Source organism: Mus caroli, unplaced genomic scaffold (genome assembly GCF_978045245.1).
Source record: "Mus caroli unplaced genomic scaffold, Mus_caroli_1 scaffold_19, whole genome shotgun sequence".
Classification (NCBI taxonomy): Eukaryota; Metazoa; Chordata; class Mammalia; order Rodentia; family Muridae; genus Mus; species Mus caroli.
The window spans coordinates 40810165-40824846 of NW_028227274.1; the positions used below are offsets into that span (position 1 = coordinate 40810165).

Here is a 14682-nt window from a genome sequence, read left to right on the forward strand (position 1 = left end):
CATTGGGAGCCCTGTGATACATCCAATAGCTGACTGTGAACATCCACTCCTGTGTTTGCTAGGCCCCGGCATCGTCTCACAAGAGACAGCTATATTTGGGTCCTTTCAGCAAAATCTTGCTAGTGTATGCAATGGTGTCAGCCTTTAGAAGCTGATTATGGGATGGATCCCTGGATACAGCAGTCTCTAAATGGTCCATCCTTTCATCACAGCTACGAACTTTGTCTCTGTAACTCCTTCCCTGGGTGTTTTGTTCCCAATTCTAAGAAGGTGCACAGTGTCCACTGTGTCATGCGTTTAGCAAATTGTATCTTATATCTTGGGTATCCTAAGTTTTGGGTTAATATCCACTTATCAGTGAATACATATTGTGTGAGTTCTTTTGTGATTGTGTTACTTCACTCAAGATGATGCCCTCCAGGTCCATCCATTTGGCTAGGAATTTCATAAATTCATTCTTTTTAATAGCTGAGTAGTACTCCATTGTGTAAATGTACCATAATTTCTGTATCCATTCCTCTGTTGAGGGACATCTGGGTTCTTTCCAGCTTCTGGCTATTATAAATAGGGCTGCTATGAACATAGTGGAGCATGTGTCCTTTTTACTGGTTGGGACATCTTCTGGATATATGCCCAGGAGAGGTATTGCTGGATCCTATGTCCAATTTTCTGAGGAACCCCCAGACTGATTTCCAGAGTGGTTGTACAAGCTTGCAATCCCACCAACAATGGAGGAGTGTTCCTCTTTCTCCACATCCTCGCCAGCACTGTCACCTGAATTTTTGATCTTAGCCATTCTGACTGGTGTGAGGTGGAATCTCAGGGTTGTTTTGATTTGCATTTCCCTGATGATTAAGGATGTTGAACATTTTTTCAGGTGCTTCTCTGCCATTCGTTATTCCTCAGGTGAGAATTCTTTGTTCAGTTCTGAGCCCCATTTTTTAATGGGGTTATTTGACTTTCTGGAGTCCACCTTCTTGAGTTCTTTATATATATTGGATATTAGACCCTTATCTGATTTAGGATAGGTGAAGATCCTTTCCCAATCTGTTGGTGGTTTTTTGGTCTTATTGATGGTGTCTTTAGCCTTGCAGAAGCTTTGTAGTTTCATGAGGTCCCACTTGTCAATTCTCGATCTTACAGCACAAGCCATTACTGTTCTATTCAGGAATTTTCCCCCTGTGCCCATATCTTCAAGGCTTTTCCCCACTTTCTCCTCTATAAGTTTCAGTGTCTCTGGTTTTATGTGAAGTTCCTTGATCCACTTAGACTTGACCTTAGTACAAGGAGATAGGAATGGATCGATTCGCATTCTTCTACATGTTAACAACCAGTTGTGCCAGCACCATTTGTTGAAAATGCTGTCTTTCTTCCACTGGATGGTTTTAGCTCCCTTGTCGAAGATCAAGTGACCGTAGGTGTGTGGGTTCATTTCTGGGTCTTTAATTCTATTCCATTGGTCTATTTGTCTGTCACTATACCAGTACCATGCAGTTTTTATCACAATTGCTCTGTAGTAGAGCTTTAGGTCCGGCATGGTGATTCCACCAGAGGTTCTTTTATCCTTGAGAAGAGTTTTTGCTATCCTAGGTTTTTTGTTATTCCAGATGAATTTGCAGATTGCACTTTCTAATTCGTTGAAGAATTGATTTGGAATTTTGATGGGGATTGCATTGAATCTGTAGATTGCTTTTGGCAAGATAGCCATTTTTACAATGTTGATCCTGCCAATCCATGAGCATGGGAGATCTTTCCATCTTCTGAGATCTTCTATAATTTCTTTCTTCAGAGACTTGAAGATTTTATTATACAGATCTTTCACTTCCTTAGTTAGAGTCAAGCCAAGATATTTTATATTATTTGTGACTATTGAGAAGGGTGTTGTTTCCCTAATTTCTTTCTCAGCCTGTTTATTCTTTGTGTAGAGAAAGGCCATTGATTTGTTTGAGTTAATTTTATATCCAGCTACTTCACCGAAGCTGTTTATCAGGCTTAGGAGTTCTCTGGTGGAATTTTTAGGGTCACTTATATATACTATCATATCATCTGCAAAGAGTGATATTTTGACTTCATCTTTTCCAATTTGTATCCCTTTGATCTCCTTTTGTTGTCGAATTGCTCTGGCTAGGACTTCAAGTACAATGTTGAATAGGTATGGAGAAAGTGGACAGCCTTGTCTAGTCCCTGATTTTAGAGGGATTGCTTCAAGCTTCTCACCATTTACTTTGATGTTGGCTACTGGTTTGCTGTAGATTGCTTTTATCATGTTTAGGTATGGGCCTTGAATTCCTGATCTTTCCAAGACTTTTATCATGAATGGGTGTTGGATCTTGTCAAATGCTTTTTCTGCATCTAACGAGATGATCATGTGGTTTTTGTCTTTGAGTTTGTTTATATACTGGATTACGTTGGTGGATTTCCGAATATTGAACCATCCCTGCATCCCTGGGATGAAACCTACTTGGTCAGGATGGATGATTGTTTTGATGTGTTCTTGGATTCGGTTAGCAAGAACTTTATTGAGGATTTTTGCATCAATATTCATAAGGGATATTGGTCTGAAGTTTTCTATCTTTGTTGGGTCTTTTTGTGGTTTAGGTATCAGAGTAATTGTGGCTTCATAGAATGAGTTGGGTAGAGTACCTTCTGTTTCTATTTTGTGGAATAATTTGTGAAGAACTGGGATTAGATCTTCTTTGAAGGTCTGATAGAACTCTGCACTAAACCCATCTGGTCCTGGGCTTTTTTTAGTTGGGAGACTATTAATGACTGCTTCTATTTCTTTGGGGGATATAGGGCTGTTTAGATCATTAACCTGATCTTGATTCAACTTTGGTACCTGGTATCTGTCTAGGAACTTGGCCATTTCATCCAGGTTCTCCAGTTTTGTTGAGTATAGCCTTTGGTAGAAGGATCTGATGGTGTTTTGGATGTCTTCAGGATCTGTTGTTATGTCTCCTTTTTCATTTCTGATTTTGTTAATTAGGATGCTTTCCCTGTGCCCTCTAGTGAGTCTGGCTAAGGGTTTATCTATCTTGTTGATTTTCTCAAAGAACCAGCTCCTTGATTGGTTGATTCTTTGAATAGTTTTTCTTGTTTCCACTTGGTTGATTTCGCCCCTGAGTTTGATTATTTCCTGCCCTCTACTCCTCTTGGGTGAATTTGCTTCCTTTTGTTCTAGTGCTTTTAGGTATGTTGTCAATCTGCTAATGTGTGCTCTCTCTAGTTTCCTTTTGGAGGCACTCAGAGCTATGAGTTTTCCTCTTAGAAATGCTTTCATTGCGTCCCATAAGTTTGGGTATGTTGTGGCTTCATTTTCATTGAACTCTAAAAAGTCCTTAATTTCTTTCTTTATTCCTTCCTTGACCAAGGTATCATTGAGAAGAGTGTTGTTCAGTTTCCACGTGAAGGTTGGCTTTCTATTATTTATTTTGTTATTGAAGATCAGCCTTAGTCCATGGTGATCTGATAGGATGCATGGGACAATTTCAATATTTTTGTATCTGTTGAGGTCTGTTTTGTGACCAATTATGTGGTCAGTTTTGGAGAAGGTACCATGAGGTGCTGAGAAGAAGTTATATCCTTTTGTTTTAGGATAGAATGTTCTGTAGATATCTGCCAGATCCATTTGATTCATAATTTCTCTTAGTTTCTCTGTGTCCCTGTTTAGTTTCTGTTTCCATGATCTGTCCATTGGTGAAAGTGGTGTGTTGAAGTCTCCCACTATTATTGTATGAGGTGCAATGTGTGCTTTGAGATTTACTAAAGTTTCTTTAATGAATGTGGCTGCCTTTGTATTTGGAGCATAGATATTCAGGATTGATAGTTCCTCTTGGAGGATTTTACCTTTGATGAGTATGAAGTGTCCCTCCCTGTCTTTTTTAATGACTTTGGGTTGGAAGTCAATCTTATCAGATATTAGAATGGCTACTCCAGCTTGTTTCTTCATACCATTTGCTTGGAAAATTGTTTTCCAGCCTTTCATTCTGAGGTAGTGTCTATCTTTTTCTCTGAGATGAGTTTCCTGTAAGCAGCAAAATGTTGGGTCTTGTTTGTGTAGCCAGTTTGTTAGTCTATGTCTTTTTATCGGGGAGTTGAGTCCATTGATATTAAGAGATATTAAGGAAAAGTAATTGTTGTTTCCTGTTATTTTTGTTGTTAAAGTTGGCATTATGTTCATGTGGCTGTCTTCTTTTAGGTTTGTTGAGGGATTACCTTCTTGTTGTTTCTAGGGTGTGGTTCCTGTCCTTGTATTGTTTTTTTTTTCAGTTATTATCCTTTGAAGGGCTGGATTCGTGGAGAGATAATGTGTGAATTTGGTTTTGTCGTGGAATACTTTGGTTTCTCCATCTATGTTAATTGAGAGTTTGGCTGGGTATAGTAGCCTGGGCTGGAATTTGTGTTCTCTTAGTTTCTGTATAACATCCGTCCAGGATCTTCTGGCTTTCATAGTCTCTGGTGAAAAATCTGGTGTAATTCTGATAGGCTTGCCTTTATATGTTACTTGGCCTTTTTCTCTTACTGCTTTTAGTATTCTATCTTTATTTAGAGCATTTGTTGTTCTGATTATTATGTGTCGGGAGGTATTTCTTTTCTGGTCCAGTCTATTTGGAGTTCTGTAGGCTTCTTGTATGTTCATGGGCATCTCTTTCTTTAGATTTGGGAAGTTTTCTTCTATAATTTTGTTGAAGATGTTTGCTGGTCCTTTGAGTTGAAAATCTTCATTCTCATCCACTCCTATTATCCGTAGGTTTGGTCTTCTCATTGTGTCCTGTATTTCTTGGATGTTTTGAGTTAGGATCTTTTTGCATTTTACATTTTCCTTGATTGTTGTGCCGATGTTCTCTATGGAATCTTCTGAACCTGAGATTCTCTCTTCCATCTCTTGTATTCTGTTGCTGATGCTGGTATCTATGGTTCCAGATTTCTTTCCTAGGGTTTCTATCTCCAGTGTTGCCTCATTTTGGGTTTTTTTATTGTGTCTACTTCCCTTTTTAGGTCTAGTATGGTTTTGTTCATTTCCCTCATCTGTTTGGATGTGTTTTCCTGTTTTTCATTAAGGACTTCTACCTTTTTGATTAGGTTATCCTGTTTTTCTTTAAGGATTTGTAACTCTTTAGCAGTGTTCTCCTGCAATTCTTTAAGGGATTTTTGTGCTTCCTCTTTATTGTCTTCTACCTGTTTACCAGTGTTCCTTTGTATTTCTTTAAATGTGTTATTAAATTCCTTCTTGAAGTCCTCTACCATCATCAGGAGATATGCTTTTAGATCCATGTCTAGCTTTTCCGGTGTGTTGGGTTGCCCTGGACTGGGCAAAGTGGGAGTGCTGGGTTCTGATGATGGTGAGTGGTCTTGGTTTCTGTTAGTAAGATTATTACGTTTACCTTTCGCCATCTGGTAATCTCTGGGGTTAGTTGTTGTTGTTGTCACTGTTTAAAGATTGGAGCAGAGGCTGTGTTCCACTCACCAGCAGTCTCAAAATCCTGTGGCGGGGGTCATGGGTAGCTGGCAGTACCCCGGTGCTGGTCCAGCCGGAAGAGGCCTGTGGTCCTACTCAGGCCGGTTTTCTGCTTCCCTAACTAATGCAGTCTCAGGTCCCGCGCGCAATTGGATTGGAGCAGAAGCTGTGTTTCACTCTCCAGAAGTCTTAAGATCCTGTGGCGGGTGTTGTGGGTAGCTGGCGAGTGTCAGCCGACCCTGCGCCCTCGCTACCCAGGTGCTTTTCTGACCGGAAGAGGCTTGTGGCCCTATGTAGGCCGAATTTCTCCCTCCCCAACCAAAGCAGACTCAGGTCCCGCGTGATTGGACTGGAGCAGAAGCTGTGTTCCACTCACCAGCAGTCTCAAAATCCTGTGGCGGGGTCGTGGGTAGCTGGCGGGTGTCAGTCGACTCTGCGCTCTAGCTACCCCGGTGCTGATCCGGCCGGATGAGGCCTGTGGCCCTACTCAGGCCGGTTTCTGCTTCCCTAACTAATGCAGTCTCAGGTCCTGCGCGCAATTGGATTGGAGCAGAAGCTGTGTTCCACTCACCAGAAGTCTTAAGATCCTGTGGCGGGTGTTGTGGGTAGCTGGCGAGTGTCAGCCGACCCTGCGCCCTCGCTACCCAGGTGCTTTTCTGACCGCAAGAGGTTTGTGGCCCTATGTAGGCCGGAATTCTCTCTCCCCAACCAGAGCAGTCTCAGGTCCCGCGCAATTGGATTGGAGCAGAAGCTGTGTTCCACTCACCAGAAGTCTTAAGATCCTGTGGCGGGTGTTGTGGGTAGCTGGCGAGTGTCAGCCGACCCTGCGCCCTAGCTACTCCGGTGCTTTTCTGACCGGAAGAGGCTTGTGGCCCTACGTAGGTCGGATTTCTGCCTCCCCAACCAAAGCAGTCTCAGGTCCCGCGTGATTGGACTGGAGCAGAAGCTGTGTTCCACTCACCAGCAGTCCCAAAATCCTGTGGCGGGGGTCGTGGGTAGCTGGCGGGTGTCAGGCAACCCTGCGCTCTAGCTACCCAGGTGCTGATCCGGCCGGATGAGGCCTGTGGCCCTACTCTGGCCGGTTTCTGCTTCCCTTACTAATGCAGTCTCAGGTCCCGTGCGCAATTGGATTGGAGCAGAAGCTGTGTTCCACTCACCAGAAGTCTTAAGATCCTGTGGCGGGTGTCGTGGGTAGCTGGCGAGTAGTTCTCAGTTTTATGACAGCCTATAGCCAGGGCTGGAAGGGGGAAAAGATGAATTACCATGACAGAGTTTTGACTAGCATTTGAGAGGGCCTGGACTCAATTGTGCAGCTTTACAAAATGAAATAAACAAAAATTCCCCATCTCAAAACAACAACAACAAAAAACAAAACAAAACAAACAAACAAAAAAATCCCAGCAAAACCAAACAACACCTGCAGGTAGAGATGGAGGTTTCTCTTAAGTATTTCGAAGGTATACGAGGCCTGCTCTGTTCTTCAGAGTACTTAATGCACAGTGTGATATTTCTCATCGAGTGGGTCCCTAGAGCACAGAAGTCTGAGCCAAGGTCACTACCACGTTTCCTATGGGAAGAGTATCTTGGCTTCTACAGCCCCCTGACTTGCTCACAGAATCTGGCTCACAGTTGATTTTGGAAATGGTGTGATAGGAACATGGGCTTCCAACTCTGATAGACAAAGAGGGAGGCTACCACTGCTGCCCACTGACCTTACGTGTTGCACACCAAGAAAGCTGCATCATGTCGCTTTATACACATCATCCTAGAGATTTGGTACCAATTAAAGAGTGATAACCCAGCCCCTGGGATCTGCTAGCAGACGAAGAAACACTTGGTTAGCATTGAAAATGTGGGTATACAGTGCAGTCCTGCTACTCAGAGCTGGGTTCCCTATATCTCTGGTGTACCCTCCCACAGAAGCGGAGTAAAAACTGTTGGGTGTAAAGTTTAGGAACAATGGAGTAAATCTGCTCTCCTCAAGAAATAACATTGGGAATGTACTCAGGTCTGGGATGAGGAGAGTAGCCATTCACCATGAGCAAAGGAAGCCTTTGGCTCTAGCTCTGCCATGGTCCTTACTCAGTTTTCAGACACTAGAGAGGAGGGTGGGGAGCATCTCCCCCGGGCTGAAAGGAAGGCTGTCTAAGCTTACCTGTCCTCCCCTAAATAGAGCTGGGGCTGCATTCTCCATGGCAGCCTTGGAAGAGCCCCAAGGAAACTAAAGAGGAAGAGACCTGTCCATTTGTTCATCTGTGGTCTTCACAGATGGGAATACAAGACTAGGAAGCCATAGGAGAAAGAGGCCTGAGCAAGCAACTGGCATTATTCAACAGGTGGAAAAATTGGCTGAATTCTGTCATTCAATACATGGTAAGGAAATAAGATCTACTAGGAAAGGACAGGACAAAGTCCAGAACCCAAAGACCTCCTGCCTTCTCTGCAGATCCCAGGGGACTGTGTTGGAGCACCCACTGCCATATGTGACCATCCTCCATGGAAATTAACACACATCATAATACAACACACAATGCCTTCTGCTCACCCCTCCCACCCACCTCCCTAGTACACATCCCATCCCATCCACTTTGTGCCCTCCATCTTGCCCTTGGCTCCCACCACCCAATCATCCAAAGGCCCTTCGTGCCTTCATTCATTTTTCTCGACATCCCAGCTTTGTCTGTGCCCTTGTCATAAGATGCAGCGCTACATATGCTCTCAACACTATAATATGCAGAATCTACCTTAGTGGCCTGTCTGATCGCATGCATGTAAGTGGGGGTGGGGAGGGGGGTAGGGGTGGGGTTCAAAGAAATCCAGAGGATGCAAAAACAGAAACCAAAGCAATTCATAAAGCTAGGCAAGCGAGCATAACATTGGGAAACATATGGCTTGAGGCTTAGTGATTCTTTAGATCTCAACTGTATGGATTCACGTTCCTTCTTAAATATCGGTGTACCATTTTGGCTTCATTTTTTATTTTCTTCTTGCTTCTTGCCTCCCTCTTTGGGAGGGCTTAACTCAGGGATGTGATGTTAGAACGGCCTCCAGGTGGTGCCACAATGCTTTTGCTAGCTGAGCAGACACCCTCATCCACTTGGGTGCCTGCAGATGGAGACAACTTCCCAAAGAGAAAGAAGGGGAAAGAGAAGTATGGGGGAAAGAGAAAATGAGTCATCTCAAGAGTGAACAATAGTAAGTGCTTTCCTGGTGCACAGGAAACTTAACACCAAACCATGCATAACCATGACTCACCCCCACCCGAGTCCTGGAAAAACACTTTCTTGATAGGAAAAGCCATATTCCTCCCTTGAGTCAGTCTGGTGCTAAATTTATCAATACTATTAGTGAGAACACAGAGATGTTTATACAGACTGTTGTATGTTTTAAAGTCTAACTACTGTGGTTTGGGAGAAAAAAATTCATTGTTCCATGACAGAGAGATTCTGTAGAGGTCGCCTGCCCAAGGCCAGGAAGTTAGAGGGGCCATGGTCCCCTGTTTACACAGGTAGAAGAGCTATGGAGTACTTGGTTCCATTGATAAAGGAGCTGTGAATGCATGAAAACCACAGACAAAGGTGAACACACCCCTAATTGCTTGGGAATGGGAATCGTCTCAAATGCTTGGCAAAGTTACCTGGAAACATTGAGCTTCTCTCCCTCCATTTCTCTCTAGGTCTCCCACAGCCTTTCCTCCATGGTCTCTGCTCATTCTACTACCCCCTCCCCCCCCACCCCACATGCTTTCGCTATATGCTGTAGTCTCACCTTCAAATGTCTTTCCTATCTTGTTACCTTGCCTCCCTCACTTGTAAATTTTCCACTGTAGGAAAGATCACCTGTAATTATCCACACACACACACTTTAAGACAAGTATGGAGCAATTAAGCAATCATTTTCTATATTAAAGAACCTTTGGAAATAGGTGAGGTCTGTAAACATGGCAAACACGGGGAAAACATCCAGTCGGCAGAGGCTGTCTCTGTATCATTCATACTGTGAAGGGGAAACTCGGCTCCAGGAGCATGAAAACTGTCTCAGCTTTATGTGCACTGAAACCTGAGCACATACACACAGTACTTCTTATAGGCGGGTGTAGAAGAACATTATCCATTCATAAAGGAAGTCAGTCCCATTGGCCTGCCCCCAGTTAGGTTTGATCTCTAAGTAGAATTTGCTATCATTTGAACCTGAACTCTAACTTGCAGATGCCTTGTTTAATTTCTTTACCAGGGCCACTTGCTGATTAGGAAAACTTTATGTCCTCAGTTCTCATCATCTCCTTGAAGGGGACACAAGCACTGGCTTATTAAAGGCATTTACCTTGATTTTGCAGGGTTAGGTTTGTAGCCTAGGGTTGCGGGTTTCCCTCCTCTCTCCCTCTTCCCTCCCTTCCCCAGCTCATTCCACTCACCTGACAGGCTAAATCCTGACTGATGGAGGTTCCTCATTGGCGGGTTTGGCCAAGTGGGAGAGCCCTGAGTAGAGCCAGCTGGGGTGCCCCCCTTGGGGTGGTGGTCAAGTCAAACACTGGTCCATCATACATGCCTCTTGGGACTGCATGCAGGTCTGCCATCTGCAGCCAGAGAAACAGGACACCATTGATTCTTCCATTCAAAGGACCCAACAGAGTAGAATGTGTAATCTGGGAGGTGTAATCGTGTTGGTGAAAAGTGTGTGTGGGAGGAATCCAGGAGGAAACAGAAGACATGGATGTGACAGAAGACACAGTGCCACAAGAAACTGAGGGTAGAGGCCATCCAGGAAGGCCTCTGTAGACATGAGATTCCATCTAGAGCAGTGATTCTCAACCTTCCTAATGCTGTGACCCTTTCATACAGTTCCTCATGCTGTGGTGAACTCCAAATATAAAAGTATTTTGTTGCTATCTTGTAACTGTAATTTTGCTCCTGTTATAGATCATAATGTAAATGTCTGTGTTTCCCAATGGTCTTATGTGATACCTGTGAAAGGGTCATTTAAGACTCCTACACACACACACACACACACACACACACATACACACATAGCATTTGAGACCCACAGGTTGAGAACAACTGGTCTTGAGCATCAAATGACCATGTTGGCCTCAGGAGAGGCAAATGGCTGAGTGGATGCTAATCGTTGATATGGATGTCAACAGAGGCAGCAGAGGGATCAGCAAGCACAGCTAGCTCGAAGTAGGGACATGGCGGAACTATTAGGACAGTTGGAGTGTAACCAGTAGGAAGGACAGGGGTCTAAGATGAGGTCACAACACTGCCACAATAAGATCCCACAGGAGATCCACCCAAGGCTTTTCAGAGCTTTTTTCAAGTTAGGGCTTCAAAGCCCGAAACTGAGTTTCTGTGGCCAGAGCCATTGACCTTTAGCTGTGAACTTGCCTAGGGACTGGGTATTGAGTGTTTGCGTGTTTGTGTGTGTGTGTGTGTGTGTGTGTGTGAGAGAGAGAGACAGAGACAGAGACAGAGAGACAGAGAGACAGCAATATCAATCAACTTTGTGTTTTGGTTTGGAATTATGCCAAGGGCTGGGGTTTAAAGCCTTGTAAATATGCTGTGCCCACATGGCACTTATGTCCTGTGTGACAAGCATGATGAGACCACCCAGGCAGTAGCAGTCCCACAAGCAACCCTTGGCACATCATGGGCCACAAGTGAGGCAGTGAGAGTGTGCATCCCTATGGACCTGAAAGGGATGGATGAGCCAGGGTGATACTTCTGAGCAGCACTACCCCTGCCTTCTGTGCAGCCACCAAGCACAGTGCCCTTGTCTTCATGGGATGAGGGCTGCGACAGGAATCAGTACTCCTCATCTAGCAACACTATAGCCATGGCATTGCTTTGGTTCCAGAATCTAAACCACAATAAATCAATGCCTACACTGGGGAAGGGTGGATTTTCTTTTCTTTTCTAGAAAGCCAAAAACTGAAATAGGGAGTAGACCACTGTCTTAGTTAGGGTTTTACTGCTGTGAACAGACACCATGACCAAGGCAAGTCTTATAAAAAACAACATTTAATTGGGGCTGGCTTACAGGTTCAGAGGTTCAGTCCATTATCATCAAGGTGGATGCATGGCAGTATCCAGGCAGGCATGGTGCAGGAGGAGCTGAGAGTTCTATGTCTTCACTCAAAGGCTGATAGTGGAAGACTGACTTGCAGGCAACTAGGGTAGGGTCTTATACCCACACCCAGAGTGACACACCCATTCCAACCAGGCCACACCTAATCCAACAAGGCCACACCTTCAGATGGTGCCACTCCCTGGTCCAAGGATATACAAACCATCACAACCACTATCCCAGTCTCAGGGTCTGGGATAACTTAGTTGTGGAGAGTTCCAAGAACATCTGGAAGATGGAGAGGGGAGAAGAGGAACTCAGTGAAATACCTCGTCCCCAGTCCCCATCTTTAAATCACCCCCAACTACTTCAGTTGAGTGTGTGTGTGTGTGTGTGTGTGTGTGTGTGTGTGTGTGAAAGAGAGAGAGAGAGAGAGAGTGAGAGAGAGAGAGAAAGAGAGAGACACAGACAGAGAGAGACAGAAAGACAGAGAGATAGAGAGACAGAGAGTGAGGGAGAGGGGAGGGAGGAGGGAGAGAGACAGACTGGAAGGAAGGAAGGAAGGAAGGAAGGAAGGAAGGAAGGAAGGAGGAAGGAAGCAAGGAAGAAAGAAAGGAAGAAAGAAAGAAAGAAAGAAAGAAAGAAAGAAAGGAGGAAAGGAAGGAAGAAAGGAGAGATATTTTATATGAACCACAGTACTTAAAAGCTGTTGGCATTTTCCCCAATGGAGCAACTTTGGGTGGGCTAGAAGAGAGATGACTGGGTGTCAATGTGTCTGCCTGGTCCTCAGAACCCCAGGGGCTGCATGAGACTCCCTTTCTAACCCCCATACATCATTGGTACTCACCTTCCTCCTTGCTTTAATGCGCTTATAGACATAGTCAGAGAATGGGCTGCAGGGAATGAAGTGGCCAGCCCCCTGAGGCACATGCAGGTTGCCATCTTCCAGCATGATCTTGCCCTGGCAGATAAGCACCAGAGGTGCCCCACGCAGCTCCATCCCTTCAAAGATGTTGTATTCGGCAACCTAGGTTCAGGGATGGGGAAAAAGCCATGCCATGGGTGTAGGAAGAGAAGAAAGAAGAATGGGGTTATCATCTATGTTTCGGACCCTCCTTTGGTGCTACCAGGAACTGAGTCACAAAGTAAAGCCAATCCAAGCTCAGGACACACTTGCCTGCCTTGATAAAACAAAACAAAACAAAACAAAACAAAACAAAACAAAACAAAACAAACAAACAAACAAAAAAGCAGGAGACTGACATATCCTGGAGAGGGATGGCTCCAGCAAAGCAAAATGCCTTGCTTTTTTTAAGATTCTCTAATTGGAATTCTACTTCCACTGCTGGTCATATTATTACAAACTCAGCCACAACACCCCCAGCAACATTGCACAGTGTGCCTGTACTTAGTGGCTTAGTGTTGAATTCAGTGAAACATGACCTTCAGGCCCTGCTGGTACACAATTCCATAACACCCTTTGATTTAGAAGGAAAGGCCATTACTACCTAGATTAGGGTTTCTCACTTCCTTCCTCTCTTGTTCAGCAGGAAGACAACATTGCACGTTAAGGGATACTGGTTGGTGCTAGGTTTGAGTACCACTGCCAGTACTCAATCCTATACTTTCTCTGCTCTTCTAGAAGTTAGGCAAAACTACAAAAGAAGATAACAGTACCCACCCAAACAGTGTCAACTGGTCATGACACTGGTCAGTGTCCAGCTGGGCAGTATGAACTTCACAGGGAAAATGTGGAAATGTGTGGCTTAAGACTTTTCCTAAAGAATGTACTTTTTCTAGCTATCTTCCTGTTTACTTAAGCATTTGCTTCTACTAATTCCAAAAAGGATCAAAGAGAGTTTACAGTAAAAACCATGTGAGTGTGAGCACCTCCTTCCAGTATATGTGTATTTTTGTAGGCTCAAAGAATACATATACAAAACCTTGCTTAGATGGTGATAGTGGACATCCCTGTATTATAGAATTATGAGGGTTTTTTTTAAATGTATGTACTTGTCTGAGGTTCCTTTATTGAGAATGTATCATGTTATCAATTAAAAGATTCAAGGTATTATTGCTAAATGATAAGGATAGCCTTCCAGTCCACTCCAGCACTGGGGTGCCTTGCCTGCAGTGTCTCCGGACACCCGAAAGGACCCATGTGGTGAGGGGAACACAGAGTCTGCTCCAATCCAATCATGAGGGACCTGAGACTGCATTAACCCAGCCTGATCAGGGGCACAAGGTCCTTCTAGTCCACTCCAGCACTGGGGTGCCTTGCCCACAGAGTCTCAGGACACCCACAAGGACCCACACAGGATCCCCCACGGGATCCTGAGACCTCTGGTGAGTGGAAAACAACTTCTGCCAGGAGGAAGGTTTGAACACCATATATCTGGGCACCTTCCCTGCAAGAGGAGAGCTTGCCTGCAGAGAATACACTGACCACTGAAACTAAGGAGAGAGCTAGTCTAGCAGGTCTGATGATAGAGGCTAACATAAGTCACCTGAGGAACAAGCTCTAACCAGATTCAACTATAACAACTAGCTTCAGAGATTACCAGATGTCAAAAGGCAAATGTAATAATCCTACAAACAGAAATCAAGACCACTCACCATCATCAGAACGCAGTACTCCCACCCCACCTCGTCCTGGGCACCCCAACACACAGGAAAATCTAGACCCGGATTTAAAAGCATATCTCATGCTGATGGTATAGGACATCAAGAAGGACTTAATAACCCTCTTAAAGGAATACAGGAGAACACAGATAAACAGCAGAAAACCTTAAATAGGAAACACAAAAATCCCTTAAAGAATTGCAAGAAAACACAACCAAACAGGTGATGAAATTGAATAAAATCATCCAAGACATAAAAAGGGAAGTAGACACAATAAAGAAAACCCAAAGTGAGGCAACGCTGGAGATAGAAACCCTAGGAAAGAAATCTGGAACCATAGATGTGAGCATCAGCAACAGAAAACAAGAGATGGAAGAGAGAATCTCAGGTGCAGAAGATTCCATAGAGAACATCAGCACAACAATCAAAAAAAATAAAAACCGCAAAAAGATCCTAACTCAAAACATCCAGTAAATCCAGGACACAATGAGAAGACCAAACCTAGGGATAATATGAGTTGATGAGAATGAACATTTTCA

General features: G+C 44.1%; 1 pseudogene; it reads right to left on the reverse strand.

Moving 5' to 3' along the window:
- Window positions 1-8474: 8474 nt before the first annotated feature.
- LOC147000264 (dihydropyrimidinase-related protein 3-like) overlaps window positions 8475-14682 on the reverse strand; it is a 50516-nt pseudogene continuing 44308 nt past the window's right edge.